The sequence below is a fragment of the Pipra filicauda genome, unplaced genomic scaffold, assembly GCF_003945595.2.
Source record: "Pipra filicauda isolate LSUMZ 115617 unplaced genomic scaffold, ASM394559v2 scaffold647_size188987_pilon, whole genome shotgun sequence".
Classification (NCBI taxonomy): domain Eukaryota; kingdom Metazoa; phylum Chordata; class Aves; order Passeriformes; family Pipridae; genus Pipra; species Pipra filicauda.
This window is the reverse complement of record NW_024104806.1, coordinates 75,698-97,844: the sequence shown is the minus strand read 5'-3', so window position 1 is coordinate 97,844 and position 22,147 is coordinate 75,698. Positions and strand designations below refer to the sequence as shown.

Sequence of the window (22,147 nt, the reverse complement as noted above, 5' to 3'; positions counted from 1 at the left end):
AGTTGCCTTCCTTATTGGTGTGTTGGCATTTTTATATGAAATACAACTCATACCATAGTTCCGAAGAAAAGTGCTGCCTAGGAGCTTTAATTAAATGTAATCTGAACAATCTGGCGATTTATGTCTAAACATATACAGGGTACTGAGCTTACATACGGAATACACTGATATGATTTTAACTGTCTTTTGGATGAGTATAATGTCTGTTTTCTGAAATATCAAGGTGGCTTAATACCTTCTAAAATGTGACCTTAAAATGTACCATCTTATATTCTTAACTCTCTGTGCGGGCACTGTTGCCTTTGAAAGAGGGAGACGACACATTGCTTGAGGGCATTTACAAAGTTGCTCCAAGGTGCAGGCTCAGGCTCTGCAGTGAAGTGTGGTCATCCCTCACCACAGCTGGACATCTGTGACTCTGCCTGACTTACGGCAGTATTTACGAAAAGTCCACCTAGGAAAAAGACTAGACAGAGGGCTTATTATTTTCATTTTATCTTGACTCCTGTGGTATTTAATATGATCTCAGTAGAAACTGTTCCTGAGTCAGTAGTGTGTTTTTCAATTGAGTTGTCTGTTTGTTTTCCTAAATACTCAAAGTTTTTAATGTTGTGATATCCTAGCCACCAAATGTCCTGCATACAGATCCCGGGGGATTTCCATGATTCAATTCCTTTTTTTGAGACCAGTGTTTTTTTTCTAAATCACAGCACATTTCTTAAAATGCGTTTGAGGGTCTGTAAAGAAAAGGGCTTTGTTCTGTGGTGCTTTGTTCCTGTGTGTGTATTTGTTCCTATGCATGTTCTTCATACCAGTGCGCATGCAAGTTTTTATTCAAAATTCTGTGTTGTTGCTGTTCTAATGCAGGCTTTTGCTGTTCAGTGAAGATTTTTTTCTTTATGAACTGTCCTAAAGTCAGCCTGCTGGATTAAGAATGCACTTAACTTAAAAACAGTAACTCCTTTCCATTGTACAGAATAATTTCAACAAATATTTACTGTGTAATTGATGCACAGAAAAATGAATTGGTCGAAACTTTTGCTAATGTCTTGTCCATTCAGCATTAATGTTTATTGCAACACAATTTATGGTGGAAGTCATATAGAAAGATAAAGAAGCAGTCTCTTCTTGAGGAAGCTTAAGGCCTAAATGATTCATGTACAAATGATGAGACAGCTTAACAAATTAAAGCAAATCAACAGTAAGCTTTAATTTGTATCTTACTGGACTTAAAAATCAGAGGCACTTACTGACAGTGCTTCTGTCCAAGCTTCAGTGATGAGGGAAAGATCAGGTATAGTGGTAGCAAATGTGTGTGTGTTTAAAGGAACAGCTGCCAAGAGTCTCTTACAAAACTGATAGATTTCTGTTGATATTGATAATCATTTTCAGAATATATATCATATTGCTTTTCCTTTGTAAACGAGGTTGCAAATTAAAAATGTATTACCTAGCTTGACAAGCAAAGTGCTTCCTGATCATAAGACTTGAAGTCAGTAATGTATGGTTACTATAATTCTTCGACCTGTACAGGAAATCAACAGAATCTGCCTGACTACAAGAAAGATTTTGATTGCAAGGCACTAGCTATGCATATTTATTTATTTAATATCTTTTATTTTTTAACATCTCCTCTGCTGTGGCAGCATCAGGTTGTAGAGTTGTGCACTTGTAAATTTGCAGACATTTCTGCCCGTGGTTTGTGGAATGCACAGTTTGATGTAGTATGCTTGTCTTTGCAGATGTCTTTGTCTGAAGGATTTGATTGAATGAATTGTCATATCAGGAAACTCAGTAAGTCGATTTGTTATACTGATATTCCTGTAAAATACATGAGGACCGAGCCAAAAGCTGCTGTCTTCCAAGAGGTGTTTCAACAGTCCTGTCTGATAAATCAGATTGAATTGCATTCATTTAAGTGCTGTAGCTTGAATTTCCTTCCACTCTCACTTTAGCTAAACTTGAAAGGCAGAGTTATGCAAAATCCCATCACAAACCACATGGCTTGAAGTACAAATAAATGGAAAAGAAAGAGACAGAGAAACAGAAGGATTTACTTGACAGTTGTCCATTATGCAGCCTTTGGTCTTGTCTATCTGTGCAGAGTGTACCTGGCTGATGTCTGAAGAAGACTACTCCACCCACAGTAGGAATAATTAAATGTCACCTGTACAAAATTATGAATGGCAACATCAGTGCCTGTTGAAATATACTTAATTATTGCCAGACACCTGGCAATTTCACTCCTTTTCACTGTAAACCCCACAATATCTGAACTATGAGTAGAAGCAGCAGGTAGCTGAACCATCTTAGCTTATATGAAAAAGATCAAATCATATCTGGTAAAGATATCATACTTTATATGTTGTTGCAATATCAGTACACACTGTGAGTGACTGCAGTGCAGAACAGTACCAAAAGTTGTATAATTCTTTCATTGCATCTGAATCAGAATCTGATAGATAAAATATATCCTGAGCAGTAGGTCATTCTAAGGCTTACTGACCCTAGAGGAAGCCTGAGTCTTGGCCCAGAAGTGGGAAAAGAAACAATTTACAGATCATCTGAGGAGCATGAAACTGCTTTTTGTATCTGCAGCTGACCCTTGTGATCCTTATTTTTCTTAGACATTAGCATCTGAAATGAAGTATTGCAAAAAGGATGTAGGCCTTGGTAACTCAGAATTAACTTTTTGCATTCCTTAGTGTACAAACTTACTTCAGAAATGAAGTACAGCACATAAGTGCTTCAGCTTATTCAGTTCTGTACATATAAATACTTGAATAAACAAATATATTTCTGGCTTCTGCTATTAATCACTTTATGGCTTTAGATCTAAAATAATTATTTATGATAAGGAGAAATTCTACTCATGATGCATGAAATCTTTGTCACCTTAGACATTATTTAGGCCAGGGTCACTCTCTGCCTGGAAGAATTCATCCTCGCTTGGGCTTAATCCAAAAGACTTTGGATCGTTTGCATGCAACTTTTCTTTAATATTTGTTGCTTATGGGGAAACAATTAAAGCTGATTAGGAATTTCCCAATTTGGCTACTTTGGCATAAGAAGATTGCATTGCTGAAACTATTATTTTTCCAGCAAATAAAAGCTGCAGTTTCTCTTGCAAGTCAGAGGCTGATTTGACTGTACACATGGAAATTATCGGGTGATAAGGTGTTCTCTTGGAATGTGGGAAGTCCTGTCAAGGACCTGTCTAGAATTAATCAGAATGGAAGGTTGTACTGTGGTCTTCTCCATCTTAGGCAAGTGCCCTGAACACAGAACTATTTATTGTCCTTACAGAAGGATGAAAAAGCTGTAGATGGAATAATTCTTCCCTTCCTCCACTTTCAAATCTTTTTGAAAAAGCTTTTTCCCGTCTTTAAATAGATGCAATTTTTTGTCGGATTTTAATGGTATAAGACTTTGCATTTGACTCCATCTTTTCACCATTTTCCCATTTCACCATTACACATAGGTATCACGCCCTACTGAATTTTAGAACTATCATTTGTGTTCTTACCATGCCTTCCCATTGTGATCTTAATCCTGTTTATAACCTTACGCCACTGAAGAAGCTGTACATTTAATGAGTAATGATGCTGGCAGGTTTTAGCTCATCAGACAGGTCTTCCTTCTGTTTTTATTTCTGAATGGCTGTCAGAAGAATGCTGTTTTCTTAAGTAAGAAAGATAAAGTTGAACATGTCTAAGTATGTTGAAAGTATCTTATCTGAATGAGAGAAAAGCAAAGATGTTCTCAGAGGCCACTGATAAAATATAGAGAGCTAGCTACTGTAAGTAGGCAAAATACTTTTCCTTTAAATAAGCTAATCCATTTTATGCCAGCAGAACTTCTGGTGTAAACATAGTTTTTCCTGTTTATACAGTTTTGTTCATCATAAAAGGAATAGGGATAATACAGCCTGAATTTTTGATGCCACATAAGTACGTCTGCACAGTTTTTCTCAATGCTTATATATTTTCACTGCACTCCTTGCTTTCCAGTGCAGAAAGATCATCTTTGCAAGGAAAAATACAGTTTTGACCTTGTACACCCATCTAATTTCTGCTCTCTCCAGTGAGATTTCCAGCAGGTCTGCCAGGTGTGAGTTAAATTTTCTTTCATTATCAAGAATAAAGCAAACATTGTTACATCAGTAACAGATCATCAGACAGCTACCATGTAGAAGGTGCACTGGGCTTTCATTGTCTTATGTCACTGCACTCTAGTGAGCCAAAAGCAAAATGGTTTGTTTTGCTATAAAGCCACTCAATCTCTCTTCTTTGCCTTTCAGCTCCGGTGAATGAAATCATGGACCTCATTTAGAGCTCGTCGCTATTGACCAGATGATTGTCCCCAGCCAACTGCTCTTTTTGAAACTGCAGTGCAATAAATAGGACCTCAACTTTAAACCTGCAAGCCCAGGGGTGCTGTGTGAGAGGGAGGTCTGTCGGTAGTCTGTGCTGCTGCATGGATAGGGAGGCTGGCAGGGGTGTGCAGGGGAATTGCCCTGGTCCCTTGTCCTGGCTATCCAAAATGAAGAAGGGGGCTTCCTTAAGGATTGTCCCTAGAAGGGGAAAGCTTAAAAAAGTGTTTGCACAGCAGAATGGTTGTTGGAGAGATATAGCAATGTAGCAAGGCCTGGTAGTGAACCCATAAGGCCAAGGTCACAGATGTCTTTCCTGTGGATCTGGAGTTGCACTAAAGTCATGGGGACAGTGGAGTTTTCGATTAAGTCTTTCCTGTGAAATTGCTTTCCAGTGAAGCTTAAGGCAGGTGCCTGAGTACAGCTAATACCTGCTATTCAATTCTTCTGGTAGCATAGCATCTGGAGGAGATCAGTGGAAAATGTGACTTCTTACACCATTGCTTTTCATTGGCATCCCTTACCTAGAGAGACAAGGTATATTGCACTCCTCCAGCCTCTGAGCCTTGTGTAAGTCTTTACTGTTTCCCTTCTCTTTTCATCATATCTTAATGATTTTTGCTGTGGATAAATAGGTACTCACTGAAGTACCACGAATGAAGATGCTTTGTTGGTGACCATTCCATTACTTTCAATGAGCTTTGGAACGAAGGTGCTCTTATTTCTCTTGTACTAATTTGTCCTTTCTTCATTCATTTACCTGGGCATCTTTATGACTTTTATTGTCTATTCTTTCTTCACTCTTCCTAGTTCCTTCAGTATTTTGCAGAATTTCTTCTTCCTTCTCCTCTCCCTCTACATTCACGTTATCCTTTAATGGAGCCCTGTGACCAAAAAAGAGTTTTAGAAAGAATAAATGGTGGTATTTGCCCTTTTTACATTTAATTTTCTTCTTTTTATCTTTTTACTCATTTGTGGGATTAGAATTAATTATTTTTCACTCTTATTTTACTTTATCTGTATTCGCCAGTTATTTATTTGAAAACAGAGAGAAATTAGTAAAGCAGATATTGCTAATTGTTACAAGAGGCAGATGGTTGCCTGTGTCTTACTCTGCACATGGTAGGTTTGGCTTGGGCTTAGTTAGGACTGGAGATATCCTGTCACCAAGAGCAGACAATAGCAAGTCTGGATGCTTCTACTCTAGAAGTTGTTTGCAATGCTACAGAAATAGACAAAAGAGAAACCTCTGTAGTGGAAACATTTGTTTACTCCTGGTTTTTAGGGTTCTGCTATCTACTACTATATTCTACTATCTTTTAGCCTTTTTTAACTCGAGCATGCTCTCTCTTTCCAAGTCTGCCCAGATATTCGGCTTGTTTTAAAGAAACTTTTAAGCTACCTGCATATTGAAGATTGTTTCTCTTGTTCTTGGCACTGCCTCTGAAATTTTGTTTCCATTATAGATGACCTCTCATTTTATGTCCTGTTGATCGCTGCTCTGAAATACTAGGCAGTCTAATCTCTGCTCCTAGAAGACATCGAGAGGAGATTTTTTTCCCCCTTATTGATCTTTTAAATAACACTTTCTCTCCAGTCCGTGCAGTTTAGCTGATCAATGGTGTGGCACAACAGCTATAATGTGTGAGTTTCTAAGAAAACCACGTTAGAAGTGGTTTGTCTAGCCTACTTACCAGACTTTTATGTATAACCTCTTCTCAGATAATCCACAAATCACTGACTAGTATTCATGGGAGAAAATCCAATTGACTCCACTTCTTCTGCATCATTAACAGACTAAGCATGCACAGATATTTATTTAGACCACACAACATGTTTTATAACAAAATTAAACAGTGGTGTCCTCTAAATAGCAATGACAACAGTCCTTCACAACATATAGATTCCCCTATCATATGCAGAGTGGAATTCTAAACTGTATTCAAATCAGCCACCACGTTCTCATCCTCAGTATCATGAGGGGTTTGCTTGCAAAGTATATTTTAACTGCACTGTTAAGGTATGCATTGTCAATATAGCCCTGAAGGTTGAATCCCTTTATTTTTGAAAATACAGCCTTTGTTTAAGTGTATTGGTTATAAATTTTTGAAGAATTGGTGCTGTAAGATGAACCATTTTTAAAGCAAATATCATCCCTGAAAATCATCTCCAATACAGTTTTATATGCAAACTGAGAGCCTTGCAAAAGACCAAATCAAATTAATTAGCTCTACCTATGTAACACTGCTCCTGTCTCACTGAACTGACAGCTGAAGTGAAAGGCATGTTCAGACTCCACAGCACTGTTACATTATTCTGCACCTCTGGAGAAGTCTCAGGGGTCAAAAACAAATTATATCTATGCTGTCAAAAGAAAAAATGGGTAGAACATGCTGCTTTCTGAAAGTTTCTAATGCCATTTTGCACTTTGACCCATAAAACGAGGGTTATTGGCAAGTGTAAAGGGATATAGGCTTAGATATATTATGCTGCAGATTTAACATTATTACTGCCCTTATGCAGCTAATAAGCAAAGTTGTGGGAATCAGGATACCAATGGAACCAGAGACTTGCTAAGTGGCTTCCAAAAACTGCTTCTATCAGCTGAAATGAATAGGTCCTGCCTACCCACTGCAGTTCGATTGGTGCTTGCTGCCATCAGACCTGGCCTAGTGCTGGCTGTACAGGAAGAAAGTTCACCTGCAAATACTACACATGCAGTTATTGCACCTGCTAGTACTAAAATGCGTGATAAAATGTCGTCTCAGCCAGGGCTTTGAATATACGTCAGAACAGCAAGAACTGATGTAGAACCTACTGGAAGTTCCTTGAAGAATGAGGGGACAGCCCATGCAATGTTATGGTGCTGTGGGTTTAAGGAGAGGACATCCTAAGAGTGACAGGAAAGTCTTTAAACTTCTAAAACATATGTGAAAAAATTCCTTTCAAATTGAAGGGAAATAGTTAAGGGCGAACAATTCGGAATTTCAATGTTTTGTAGAATCAGGGCATCAATTTCAAAAGAATTTGACTGGTTTAATGTTCTAAATAAATATATTTAGCTACATAGAAATATTAGAGATGTATTTTTCTATATGTGTATATAGAGATTATTAAAGTTTTAGTTTCAAACCTCAAATCATAAGCCTATCCTAGATTAGAAAATGCTTTTCAGTATCCTGCATTGGGCTGTCGATGATGGTGGCATCAGTTAACCCTTGGAAGGTTCTGAACAACATATGACAATGTTTACTGTCACAGACTGTGGCTATAGTGCATGTAATAGAATTGTATCTTTTTCAAAGGCTCTTGATTCTTAGCATGAAGATTAGTGACCTGTGAAAAGGAAAACTTCTGAGATGTAAGTCACTTAAGGTGCAAACGGCCCTGTGGTGCCAGCAAGGAGGAACAAGAGAATGATGCAAAATTACAAGCTGAAGAATTATTTATAGTGAACTTTTGAGAGAACTTTTGTGCATCTGTATGTATACAAATACCTGAATACTAATGCATTTGGTGGTGTGTGCTGTGATTGATCTTAGCTGTCACACAAGTCCTAAAGGACAAAATATTTCTTTGACATTCACTTCTGTACTCAGATCTGGCAGAGAATTATTTTTTCATGGGTGGCTACAACCCAGAACAGGAATAAACCAACCAAACAAACAAGAAAAAAAAGAACAAGAATCATATACCAGTCTCATGCGTGAAGGTGCTATGTCTGAAGGAAACTATTTTGGCAGTGGTTATACAGTTGAATGTTTTTCAGTGGTGAAAAATGTATCCGAGATTCTCCATATTTGAGATTTATTTTCAATTAAGGAGCATAGAATAGCTCTTGAAGACTCTAATACACTGAATATTTGAAATTCCTTCATATAGTACAAAATCCAAGCAACAGAGAAACCTGCACCATAAAGTAAAGTAAAGGATGGATCATGAACAGAGGAGTAAAAACACAAAGATGATACAGAGCCATTTCCTTTGGTCAGAACAGTTTCTGTAGGACAGGTGAAGAGAGGGTTTTACCAAGGCCTGCACTGACAATGATTTTACACTCAAAGAGGGTAGATCTAGATTAGACTCAGGAAGAAATTCTTCACAGTGAGAGTGGGCAAACCCTGGAACAGACTGCCCAAGGGGATACTTCATCCCTGGATGTGTTCAAGGCCAGATTAATGGGGCTTTGGGCAACCTGGTCTAGGGAAAAACGTCCTTGTTCATGGCATGTGGGTTGGAACTAGATGGTCTTAAAGGTCACTTCTAACCAAAGCCATTTTGTGGTTCTAACATTCTGTGAATACCATTTGTTGATTTCATCAGGAGCGCTGAAGGAACAGAGAGACAGCAGAAAGGTCATGGTACTGGGGCACCATATTGAAAAGCTCCCTTACAGCATCTCACTATTGAAGGACAGTAATAATCGAAATATGAATCTAGGAATCACAGTCACATAGCAGAAGATGTTACTAAGATTTTCCTACCTCTTACAAAACTGTGGAATTACTGGATCAGTTGGATAGAAACCAAACACTTTAATTGGTTATTTTTTTAAGTCAAAAAGAAGGAAGAATAATGTCAGATGAAAGTGAATAGCACTTCTGAAAATTTATTACAATGGGACTTGATTTTGAATAAAACCTAGGAACCAGCTGTGTTTTTTTTTCTTTTTTCTCAAACCCCTTGTCATAATGAAAGCTGAAAAAATAGAAGAGATTATGCCACGTCTGGACTCTTTGGGCCCTCAGAGTTTGTTCTGGAACAGGGAATCAGCAGCCCTTTCAAGAGACTGATGATTGCTATATTGCTTTCCAAGTCAGTTAAATAATACAGAGCTACCTTACTGGCAGACACCTTAAACTCCATGTGCCAGGAAACCTGTAAAATGCCTTCAAAAGGCAAGCCTAAAATTCATGGACCTAGTAGAAATGTTTTTTTGGGCACATGCAATTTCCTGATGCCTTTTTCCCCTCCAAAGTGGTCCTGTGTTGCAGTCAGTAATTGCCTCTCTCTTTTCTCCCTGTCCCACAGGGACAAACAAGCTTTTCATCTGTCTCCTTGCTCTGCTTCACAGATGCCAGCCATACTCTTCCCGCAATCAGTTATCTAAATGATTAACATAATTAAGTTAAACTCAGTGGAATTGTTCCCAAATTGTGTTTAGCCTAAGGGGTGTTTTGGCTTGGAAGTAGAGCTGGTATTTCCAAACCCCCTCTTTATTTTTTTTTTTTTTTTTTAGTTTAGGTATAATTATATCAGTAGTTTTCCTTTGATTTCTTCTTTTCTTTATAAATTATAATTCTAGATCACAGTAACAGTACAGATTTCATGGATCTGTAAAAACGCATCAGAGGTAGTGGCTTGCCTTTTCCTCTGAACAGTACATGGAGTTCTTGAGGAGATTTATTAAGAGTTTCTAATAACTGTAACCTACTGTTACAGTAGGGCAACTAAGCCAGTGTAAACAATTGCTGATGTGGTCTTTAGAGGTAGCAAACATTTTCTGTGAGTGTGGTTTTGTATTTCTTTGTGGGCAGAGAATAGGAAGAACAGTTTTTTTTTAAAATCTGTGGTTGAGTAAAATGATGGCGTCTCCTAGCTGAACTGGCTGCTTAGATGAAGAACAGCAAAAAACAAGAGTTTTAGAACAATGACATCAGGAAAAACTGCCCTCCCCACCTTTTTACCTCTCCTATTAAAGCAGATTAACATTAACCTGGTTGTCCCTATTTTTCATAATCACTTGTCTTTCAGATATATTTCTGTTCCAGAAGTACCACAATGCTTCAGCAAGTCATAGTCATACTGAGACAATCCCTGACCTGGTTTTCTGGTGATTTAAATGGAAACTGCATCTAACTCTGGTGATTGTACTAGTGTAACAGAAACTGACTTATAAACAACTTGTGCAAAACCATCTATAGAACAGGATTTTTGCTAGTGTAACCATTTCAATTAGAGGCAGATGGAGTGAACCTCTTTCTCTTCATTTATATATGCTTAAGCTGTGTAGTTAGATGACTCTTTGCACTGATGGAGCAAAGTATCTTAAATTGCAAAATTAATTAGAGGAACGGAGTGTTGCATTTAATTTCACCCTGTAAGATTGTTAAGAATGAGCAATCACAAGGGAAAATATGGAACAGGAGCAAAAGAGAAGGACTGGAGAAAAAAAGTAGTGGCAGTTTGGACTTGCTTCTTTCCTGCTAGTTAAGTCACTACTTTCAAATAGAAGTGTGTTTGGTTTATTTGTTTTGTTTGGGTTTGGTTGGGGTTTTTTTGGCATGTGAATGATGCTGTTAATTATCTTGGCTGCTTGCTCAGTCAGGCTCAGTTTGTCTCTCCAAGTGCCACTGTTTGGTGTTACTGTGCAGAAGTTGCATTCAATTCTTTGCAGTAATTTGGGGCACAGTGCATCTTCTAGATGATTCTTCATGCCACAGGTGTTGAAGTGGTTCCTTTTGTTTAGCAAGACAAAACTGAATTATAATGAGAAAGTTAATGTATTGGAAAATGACTCCAAATGGAATAAAATTGCATTTTGCTAACTAATTAAATTTGTTTTTCATCCCTTAACATAAAAAATATAATCATTTCCAGAACCTGGTAGTGCCGTGCTTTCAAGACCTTTGGGGGTTCTATTGACACTCATTCTCTGTCTTACATGCTCTTCATTCATAAGATTGTTTCAAATGCAGACCAATACTCCCTGTTACAAAGATTCCTGCACTTCCCTTTCTGTTGTCTCGTTTCTTTGTGTTAAGGACTATTGCTTTCCTTTGCAATCTGTAGTACTTTTATGCCATAAATCTTCTTTGTTTCATTACACCATTGGAATATATAATCTTAGTTAAATCAGTCAGCTGAGTTGTCTCGGATTTTAATTTCTTGTGTTGGTGGGAATCCTGAACAGGTCTACAATTTTGTTACATTTGTTATAGCTTACCACTAGTTTTGATTTCACCTTACAGCTATTTACTTGGGGAAACGAGAACATTGGATAAGATGCCCATCAAGGGTGTCGGAACTGCATTTAAGATACGAGCACTTCTATGTCACCTTCTGGTATAAAAATGGGCTTTTGGCAGTGTTCTTGCAGGGGCAGAAAGGCAGCAGTTAGAACTCAGAAATGTACCTGACTTTATTACATTTTAGAGTACTTATAAAAAGGGTCTGAGAAAAAAATCAGTGCTTCCATTTGGCCATTATGCTAAAATTTGAATGTTCAGTTGTCGGCTTGAAAACTTACCTGGGAGTCCTTTAAACATGGACTTTCTATAAAATGCTCCTTATTGCAATTTTCTTAGGAGTATTACAGTAAATAAAATCTTTCATTATACTTTATTTTCTGATGGCCTTCAAATTTATTCAAAAGTTAGAAGATCACTGACAGATTATTTGGTTTTGGTTTTTTTAATGCTAAATGATTTTTTTAAAAAATCAAAAAGATACATAGTTCAGTGGTGTTTGAACACAGGCTGCTGTGTAAATGCATGATGTAATAGCTTGCAGATGACTAATGTTACAGAGATGCCAGAGTTGAAGAGGTCTTTGAATCTTTTATCCAGTCTTCCAGTCGTTTCTTGCTTTTTTCTCTTTTTATGCCCTGGCATCATGAAGTTAGAGAATGCAAACTGTGGTGAGGCAAATATGGTGGCAGTTTGGGGCCTTCAGGCTGGTCTCTCTGAATTTGTGGACTTCTGTCACATGAGAAGGGATAGGTTTTCAAAGTCTAGGACCTGTCAGGGCTGAAGAATTTTGGTTCCAGTCATGAGCAGCGTGACAGAAGGACTTGCCTGCAGGTGCACTTCCAAGCACATGGCATGGTCTGGCCTTAGGCAGACTCCTGCCAGGGAGACCTCTCCAAAACTGTTATTCAGCTCTCAGGCTTCAACTTCCCCACTCTATGAGAGAAGGCCTAGAAGTCAGGAGAACCTCCAGGACAACCAGAGCTACCAGTGAAAGGTTATCAATAAGGTAATTCCATGAAGGCACATCAATTTTCTTTAAATATCATTCTTAATAAAACACATTTTTTTACCTGGCTTTTGTGTTAGGTGCAATATTTGTTTTCAATTTACTTAACAAGGGAAAAGTCCAAGGATTTATTTTGTGTTCCAGAATAAATAATATGCTATGGACGGTTGAAAATGAAAACGTGAAAATACCATTGGATTTGAATATATGCAAAACTCTAATTTTTTTCTCTTGTATCATTTGTGTACACTGGCATTTAAAGGTTGAGAAAGTTGTTCCCTGAGGATATATTTTGTAATCTCAGATCCATTCAGGAGTATCTAAAATTCAGATTATTCGAAAAGAATAAGGAGAATGAAAGGACGTGTGTGGCATCTTTGACTCTATTCACTTGACTCAACTCTTTTTAAGAAAAACTAATGATATAAAAGAAATCACAATGGGTATATTCAGCCATAATTCATAATGTAAAGTAGAAACTCTTTTGCATTATATGTTAAAGCAAAACAGCATCTATAAAGTGCTAATTGAAAACTGATTTTCATATTAAGAGGTATTCCATCCCAAACAGGGTTTTATATTTGATTTTGTAAAAAACCCATAAAGGCTTTCTTGCCTTTGTCTTTGAGTAGCATAAATTTCTTAAAGTTTCTTGGATATGTAGCTTTTTTTTTTTTGGTTACTCGTCATGTCATTTTAAAGATTTCAACTCAAATGAAGCATTGTGCTATACAAAATGTCAGTGATTGAGTTCTTCCAGAACTTTCTTGTGCTTTCAGTGCTAACAGTCTATTTCTGCAGTGTTTCTCTGCTTGATTTTCTAATGTTGGCTACTATATGTATTTGCAATCTGGAATCAAATATTCACATAACACTGCTGATTTATCCTGGTTTCATATCCAGCCTCAATTGCTCTGCCAGGGACCCTTCCTGGTGAAGCTGGGGATGTTTCACTCCCTGCTTCCTCCCTTCAGCATACAAATGGACCAGAAAGGGTTTGCACAGAAGAACTTGTACAAGGCTTTTCCTTCTCTTCTTCTGAACTGTAAATCACCTGCACATCCCCATCCCTTCATCAGGTTCAGACAGAGCTGTTTTGATGTGAAAAGCTACCACAAGCTTTCAGGTAGCTCTGCTGTTAAAATTATTACTACCATTAATATTTCCAATAAGATTATCAAAACATCTAACACTTTATTCCATTCAATTCCTGGGCTATTCACATTTAGAGAGCCTGATAGGGGAAAAACAAAAAAAGGCTATGTAGGAATCTCACCCATCCTTTGTGAATATGACAGTGTAAATAATATAGCTACGTATGACTTGCTGTTTTAATTAGTGGCCTGTTATCACATAGGTAATGAATGGAAAGAATTCTAACCTACCTATTATCGTGTACATTGGGCTGAACATTTCTTTGAAGTCAGCTTAAGATTTGGGCCTTTGAATTTTAAAGAAATAATACCTACTTGGGGCAGTGGTCAATTAAATTGGACTGGTGGTGTTTAGTTAGTTGGCAGATCCTTTGTTTCTAGTGATCTAAACAGGAAGCACATGCTTTGGTTACACTCCCTGGTATTTAGAAGAGAACTTCCAAACTTTCTTCATTAGCTATTGTTTTTATTGTGTGCAGTTTTCTACAAGAAAGCAAACAGTGAAAAGAAGATGTTCACAGATGCAAATTACCTCTGCTCCTTTCCATGGCCGTAGGTACCCCAGACTCAGAGGTGCCTGAAACTTCAAGAGAACTCTTTTAACAGGATGAAGCACCATCTTTGTTGCTGTTTAGAGCTTTTTATAACACCAGTGGGATTCTGTTAAACAGCACCCTCTGATTAACAATGCAATATCAGGGATGATTGCCAACTTATTAGCACCAGCTTGACCACAGCTTCACTGCTTGTGTGGGTGAGTAGGAATTTGCATAGGAAGGAAATCAAGAAAGCTGTCATGGGAATAGTGAGGCTTAGTTTTGTGGAACAGTAGAATCACAAGGGATTTTTTCATTGATGCCAAAGTGCCAGTTCTTCTTTTAAGAGTAAGGTGACCAACAGAAGGGTATTTATCATTTTAAAATAGCCTTTAGCTGTGCTACTGTATTATAAGTTCCAGTAAAAGTTTAGACTATGTCCTTCTTAACCATCCAGGTTGTGCTAGACCCTGGATAAGGAATCCCAACAGGTTTTGAATACTAGTCACTAATTTTTAATGCAGGTGCATTTTTACACTGACATGGAACATCACAGTTAATTTCTACCTGTGGGTTTTGAACAGAATTAATGGAAAAAAAAAATCAGGAAAAAAAATTGAGCGGAGATGATGCAGAGCAGAACAAAATGAGCAGAGATGCCTCAGAGAAGTGATGGATGGATTTTAGTAGCAGCAGCTGTGACTGTAGGACCTGGCTGGGGAAGATGGTAGCTGTATGTACAATATGTATATCAATACCAAAGAACCCTTGTATTGAAAGAGTAAGTCAAGAGAGTAATATCACTTGTAATAAGTGAACACTAAGTAGCACTTAGTATCCATGTGGTAGTCCTGGTCTTTTCTATGGCTTTGACGTTTGTTTCCGGTACTTTGCCATTCCTCAGGAACTTCTGGACAGCTTTCTGGTGACACTGGCTTGCTCAACATTTGAGAGCCCTTGCAGCTAGTTGGGAAAAAAATAGAGATTAAAGAAAAAGTGAAAGACTTTGAAGCTACTTGGATATCATGTAACTAAAAATATCTATATTTGCACCAGCTATAGTATTTGGCACTCTGTCTGAGCAATGTCTTGAACATTTTAAGAATAATCATACACACTTCAATACTGGGAAACAAAAATAGAAGAGCCAAGTCCAGGCAGACCACGTAAGTCAGTGAAAAAGCCACAGATAGAATTGCTGCCCCTGCTTTCCCTTCTGTCTTAGAACACCAGTCACAGCTTCCAGAAAAAGAAGAAAAGCCAGCAAAGAAGAGCTGAACAGCTGAACAGGACTGTCAGTCCTGGTAAAAGTCTGTGGAGGGAGTACAGAAAGGATAAAGGACCATCTCTTACTTAAGCTTGAGGGCTGAAACTGTGAAATAGTATTTATATGCTGAGATCTGTGGGTTGCTTCAGTTATAGTGACATGGGACAGTATCAATTAGAGAAAATTTCAATAACATAATTAAGAGATAACACTTTGCTGCTGTCTCTCTCTTTTTGTTTTTTCTTTCACTTGAAAATTCTCCATTGATTTTAATTAAGCTTGTCTTGGACTCATGACCATAATCAATGTGATTTTTTTCCCTAATTTAACAACTAGCTTTGCTCATCAAGACACTTTTCCCAGGTGTAACATGCTCTAGTTAAGAAGTTTCATTTTGAGCTATTCTAGTTCCTAGAATGACTTAAAAATGCCTTCAGAATATAGAGCTAGGGCATGAATGAGTATAATTTTTCCAAATTAGTAAGTGCATATCCTCAATTTGCTGCAAATGCTTTATCTTTCCACAAAAAGCAGATACTTTAAATACTAGGTACCTAGTGGAAAATACCTGAATAAAGCTTTTTTTTTTTTTTGCATGCCATCTTATTAAAAGAAAGGGGAAAAGGAGCACTTACTAAATGCTTACTTGCAAATTTGTGTAATCATTGCAATTTTTGTCATAGGAATTTGAGCAATCTACTTATCATTTCTGAAATCAAGATAAATACTTTTAGTCTAGCACAATATATAGAATAGTCCTGCCAAGGGAACAATTCTGAATTGTTAGTTAAACCAAATTGCATATGCTTAAATGCTGACAAAAAGATGTTTCTTTTATGAGGGATTTTTCAGTTTCCTTTGTAAGGGATTTTTGATTCCTTGCTAATGTTTTTGCTAAGACTCAGAACCTGATCCCTATTTCTGTAGAGTCTCATCCTTCCTATAGCAGGAAGTAGCATCTACTTCCACTGACTTTCAATAGTTTTCTTTGCTTTGTTGCTTGGGGAATTTCAGGCAGTGACCTGTAGTATGGGCTCATGTCCTTCATGTCTGATTAAATTTAGATAAGAGACAAAGGATCCACTAGCTGTGCAGATAGTCAACAACTTCGTAACAGAAGGCAGCATACTAATAGAGCCCTTATGCAAGTAGTGCTCAGTTCTTTTGACTGTGTGGTTATTAATTTCTTCATGGACATTCTCAAGAGCTCTTATCTGCATTATCCGTGTCTCACAAATATTATATGATTTCTTCCAACAAGATTTTAATAGGAGTTATTTTTCAAGTAACCAAGATTTGCATTTTTTTCCCCAGGATTGACATTTCCTTCTGTTGGAAATTTCTTGTTTTTTAAAAAAATAGAACCTGTGAGTTTTTTACTTCATTACCAAACATAGGAAGTCTAATTATAAATGGTGATCTTGAAAAATTTAGATTAAGTTACTTCCAAGAATATCCTTTAATTCAGGTACTTTTAAAGTTCTGAATATTGTCTGTAACATTCTATCATAATGCACAATGATTTGAAGTTTCTTATGTTCACAGACTGAGAATTTGAATAAAGTTTCATATGCAAAGTTTAATAGCACCATGAAATAAGAAAGTACAGTGATTCCCATTTCACAGACTGAAGTATCAGACTCTTAGCTAATGGATTTACATTGCTCTGGGATCTGAGCTGCCATCTCTGCTTGATAATCCACTGTACCATGTCCTAAATTTCATCCGTTCTTACTTTTAATGCCTAGCTGAAGTGCTTCAGTAAGAAAATCTCACCCTTCAGATAATTAGAGATCTAGATCTACTGCATTGCAATTAGAGATCTAATTGTACTAGATATAGTGCAGCTTATTCCATTTAAGGTATGAGGTACCAAAATGTAAGTGCAATGTAATATTATGTACCTATTGCCATTGGTTGCAGAGGGAGACTATCATCTTCCCTTAGATTTGGCTAATAATACCTGAATTGCATCAGCAGTAATCCAAAACCAGCAAGGAAGATTGTGAGGAGCAGAGAGTGACAGGCAGCCATGGGCTGGAGCTATTAGTATGAGACCTTTGCCCTTGTCTTCTAATACAGCTTTTGTGTAGTGTAAATACAAGGAGTCTCTATACCAGCATTGCAAAAAGGATCTGTCTAAATAAGCGAGGAAGAAAATAAATCCTCGTGACCCTGACATACTTCTACAGGCCCCAGAGGCTCTTTGATTAAGTAAAACTGCCACTTACCAGTGCTATCTTTTCACTTTCGTTTTCCTCATTAATCTTCAGTACTGCTAACAATAAGACATATTTAATGGGTACGTTAAGTCACTTGTAGCACTTTATCTGTAGATTGCTGGCTCTTGTCCAGCTGCTGTAAAAGTGATTAAAACGTGTTGTCATCTCATGGCTGCTCAGTGGCCCGAGACAGTTCAAGCCCTCCGCTAGTGGAGGACCCACATCAGCTAGGCTACAAAGAGTCTTCATCCAATTTCTACCAAATTAGGAGTCTGATTCTAACAAGAGGAAACAGGTCACTGAGGCTGCATGCTTCAGCTCCCATACCTATTTCTGTCCTGTGTCCATGCTGTGCCTGTGAGGAACTCTTTGGTCTTCAAGACTACCAACCAAGGAACTTCCGCAGACTGAATGTTATGTAACTATAATCCTTTACAAATCAGAAAAAACTTAACTTTTACCTTTTAATAATTAGGAATGATATCTCAGATAAATTTCACTCTTGTCCCACCGATAGGGAGGGTTTTTTCATTGTTTAGAATCTTCAGGGCTCCCTTCTGGAATGTTCAGCATTCATTCCCTTACCTGGGGGCTACTGCTATGAGATCAGAGAGTGGAGGCTTATGAAGGCAAAGCTGAGTATTTGTGTGTTGGATGGATCTTGGCTCCTGGCTCTTAGCAAAATTCCAGTTGAATCAAAACTTTGGAACGGGGAGCCTGGAAGCATAAAGAAGCTCTATTTAAATTGGTGATTTTAGGATTTCCAGATTACCTAATATTAATTCAAGAGCATGGAAACCAAGGGAGCTTTCAAAGAGTCTTGGCCATCTTAACAAAAAGGAAAGGCTTGCTCAACTAGATGAGTTAAAATTTCTTTGTCGTAGTTTTCATGATGAGAACCTGAGGATCTGATGCTGAGCGGCTTTACTGTAATTGCCTGTTCATCAGCTTCTGAACTAGATGTAAAGTGGCCAAGGAATGGCCTTTTTTACCATGATTTTGATGTTAAATTTAAGTTCACTTAATTTTATTCTTCCTTGGCTCTCATAAGTGCAGTAATAGTTTTGTTTCTGCTTTGAGTTTTATAATTTTTCTCCCGCATTCAGCTAAGGGAGAGTGTGCAGGGGAATAATAGTTGTTCAGGTGGAAGAAAAATATGTATGAACTGTCTGAATACTGAAAGTATTAATTAAGAATATGCATTATAAATGCACTTTTTTTCTAGAAGCCCATAAAATTGGTTGGCTGAAGCAAATTATTTTCTTCTTTGCAGTGGGAGTTATGAAGCAATGTAGATTTTAGTGCTCAATGTACTGTAGGATTAATTATAGTCCTAAACCCATCAGACTTTCAGGAAACAGAACCTGATCCTTGAAAAGAATGAATGGCTCCAAAGAGAGAGTGCAATTTGAGTATGCTGCTAAGAGGCTGAATAAGATGGGCTTAGTCTCCCAGTATTTCAAAGGATTAGCTCCTTATTCTTATTAAGGATATGCATCTTGAAAGACTGAATGTGAACTGAGATCTGGCATAGTTGGGAGCAGGTAATATGTTCAGAAGTCTGTTCAAAGGCATAAAGCTTAGTTTAAAAATAATGTAGATAAAATTTTATTAATAATGAAAAAGTTGAAACATAATGTTTGCAGAAACCTTTTGGTATATTAAGTTAAAAATGTTATTTTCCTTTTTGTTATTTTTGAGCCTCTTGATTATGCAAAGGAAAGCACCAGTGTATTATATTCATTGAACCATTAAATGGAGTCCAGCAAGTGACTAAAATTAATAGGTCAGCATGAAACATGGGTGGATGCAGAGGAAAAAGCCCAGGGTGACTAGCTGTCGAAATGTTGCATCTGTTAGTCAAGGTGAGTGGTGTAGCCCAATTTTTTTTAAAATAGTCTTCCTATTTGGGCTTTATTATATTTCATGTGTGCTTGTAGTCTTTAAAGTGTTAGATGAGGATTAAATGGGAAATATGTAACTATTCTTTGTAATGATATACCATGGAATATTTTCTAGTTAGCTCCCAAAAAAACTGATTTCATATTCAGTGATGGTATTTTCTTGAACTAACAGGTAAGGCATAATAGGTAAGCTATGTTTGCATTAAAGACCTACACAGAGGTTTGCCAGCTTGAAAGCTGTAGAAGAGATTGTAGAGCCAAAGGAAATATACAGAAGAAGAAAATGAAACAGCTGAATGTGAGCTGCACTTGGTAGAACTGAGCAAAATGAAATAGTGTGATCACAGCTCCCAAAAATATCTGAATAGACTGATGCTTTGGCAAATGAGAAGTAGGTAACATAAGGCTGGAGGGTGTGGTGGGTTGCTGCTTACCTCAGTTATATATTTTTTTCTGAGAATAGTGAAGCTCCTGGGTTTTTAACCCATTTGCTCCTAAATTAGTGGCAGATATGTCTGTTGGATTGCACCACACTGTGCTCTTGAATCCTAGTGGCCATTGCTTTTGGTGAAATACTATTGGAACATCTGCAGAACAACAGGGAGCAGGCTGGACCCACAGTGAACAGACTAGATTTTGCTGCAGGTTCTAATCCTTCTTGGTATGTATTTTGGAGTCCTAGATCACTTACCTTTCTCATTTGTGGCAGTAGACAGCTTTCCTATTTCTGTTATACCTTGTTGTGGCTAAGCCTTACATACGTGATGTCAGTAACTCCTTTACATTCCAGGGACTTCAATTAAATTTTAGTATGAATAATACATATATTTTGAATTAAAATGAAAGAGCACTGGAGAGATACTGAATGTTTTTATATCGTGTTCTAAGTTGGCAATCTGAAATGGCACTAAATTGTAAAAAGCCTGACATAGTTTAATCCTTTAGTAACAAAAGAAGGCACACAACTCCATATCTGACTTTAACTGAATTCAAATGACAAGACTGGATTCTCATCACAGTTAAGCAAGTATGAGTCTGAAATAACTTTCCTGACAGTGTAATTGTGGATTTTCAGCAGCGTAATGGAGAATTGAATATGGATTTTCAATTTAAATCCTTTCGCCTCTTACTTAAATTTAAAAGTAATTTACCTGAGCCTTTCACTATACAAGTTCTTAAGTCTGGATAGCTCATGCTAAGTGCATGATCCTTTTGAGTGACAGCAGGAATACTATCAGGAAACTAGGCAAGGATGCTCATCAAGTTTAGAGATATGGTTAGCACTGACATATGTTGAAGCCTTCTTTTAACACCGCTGCAGTACAGCATGACACCTTTTGAGCTGCCACAATATTCCTTCTTAGTGCAGTGAACTGCCTTTGTTTCAGATCATGTATATTGCCTTCCATAACAAACCACAGATTGTTGGTGTTAACAGGGAGGATGGTAGTGGATTGATTATTGGTTTGACCTAATTAACTCCATGAGGTTAAACAACAGTCAGTGGTAGAAATAGATCACAAGTCTGTCTTTATTGAAGAAAGTAATTGGATTCAGATCCTGTAAAATGGTGTTTTGCTCCTGCTGTGTATTTCCCATATTTTTAAGGAATTTATTCAAATTCATCATAGGACCCACTGTGGTCCCTCCCAACCTTACCCATTCTGTGATTCTGTCATTCTGTAGCCTGAGATGCCACACTGCACTGCTGGTAGGAGGTGGATATGTATCTTTTGAGTCACAACTACTGAACCCTTCCCTTTGACCTAGAGGGATTTTATAACTGCAGAAATGGCCTCCTAGCATACAAGAGGAAGGATGTGATTCTCTGAGGTACCGAGCTGTGCAGAGCTGCACGTGGCCTTACCTTTTGCATAGTGTGGTGTGCCAGCTTGATGTGGGCCCATTGCTAAACCCTGCAGCTGTGCAGGAGAAACAAGATTGGATTTGTTTCAGGAAATTCACCCCCTTCACAGGTTGGAGTATTTCACTTCTGAGGAAACAGGAAGATCTCAGTGTGTCTGTGGAGCTGCCATAGCTCAGATAATCCTGATGGGATGAGTCTGTAGGCATAACAATAAACCTGCTTTTTTTAGCTGCTTCATGCATACATGTATATATGTTTACATACATACAATCCTTATGCTAAGGATACTTATATTAATGTTCTTTAACAACCGTTAAGGAGCTCAGAGAAGGCTTAGCCACAACTTATCTACAACCTGGCTAAATGAGTTTGACGCTTATTTTCAGGCATATTTTCACTTATCTTCAACATCTCTTTTCTTCTCCACCTAATAATTCCTGTCTTTAAAAATCACCTGGGAAGGTACAATACTATCACTTTATCAGTTTAGCTCAGCTGAAATCCAGTGTACTCTACACAGGAACAAAATTCTAACAGAGCTTATCCTTTCAGGTATGCATTAGTCCCAGAACAGACTTAATGAAGTAAGGATTCATTAGAAAAAGGTGAGGTAGTTAGGAATGGAATTATGTGTGCCTTGCAGAGGAAGTTTCCTCATTTTCTTTTTACAAGTGCAGTATTGGTAAAGAAATAAAATAATTTCTGACTGGGAACATTATACTTCTCTGAAAAATAATACATATGTGGATTATATTGCTATACAATCTGTGCTTTATTAAGGGTAAAAATAATACTGTGTAATTGTGTAGTTAATTTTTAATAGAAACCATAAAATTATTTGTAGAGGT

General features: G+C 37.5%; 1 long non-coding RNA gene across 1 annotated transcript; it reads right to left on the bottom strand.

Moving 5' to 3' along the window:
- Positions 1-14,893: 14,893 nt before the first annotated feature.
- On the bottom strand, positions 14,894-18,071 carry LOC120324667. Its single transcript, XR_005566158.1, has 3 exons — positions 17,990-18,071; positions 17,538-17,584; positions 14,894-15,002 (listed from the first exon to the last, which is right to left on the bottom strand). It is a non-coding gene; the product is annotated as an uncharacterized LOC120324667 (long non-coding RNA).
- Between the last annotated feature and the right edge of the window lie 4,076 nt (positions 18,072-22,147).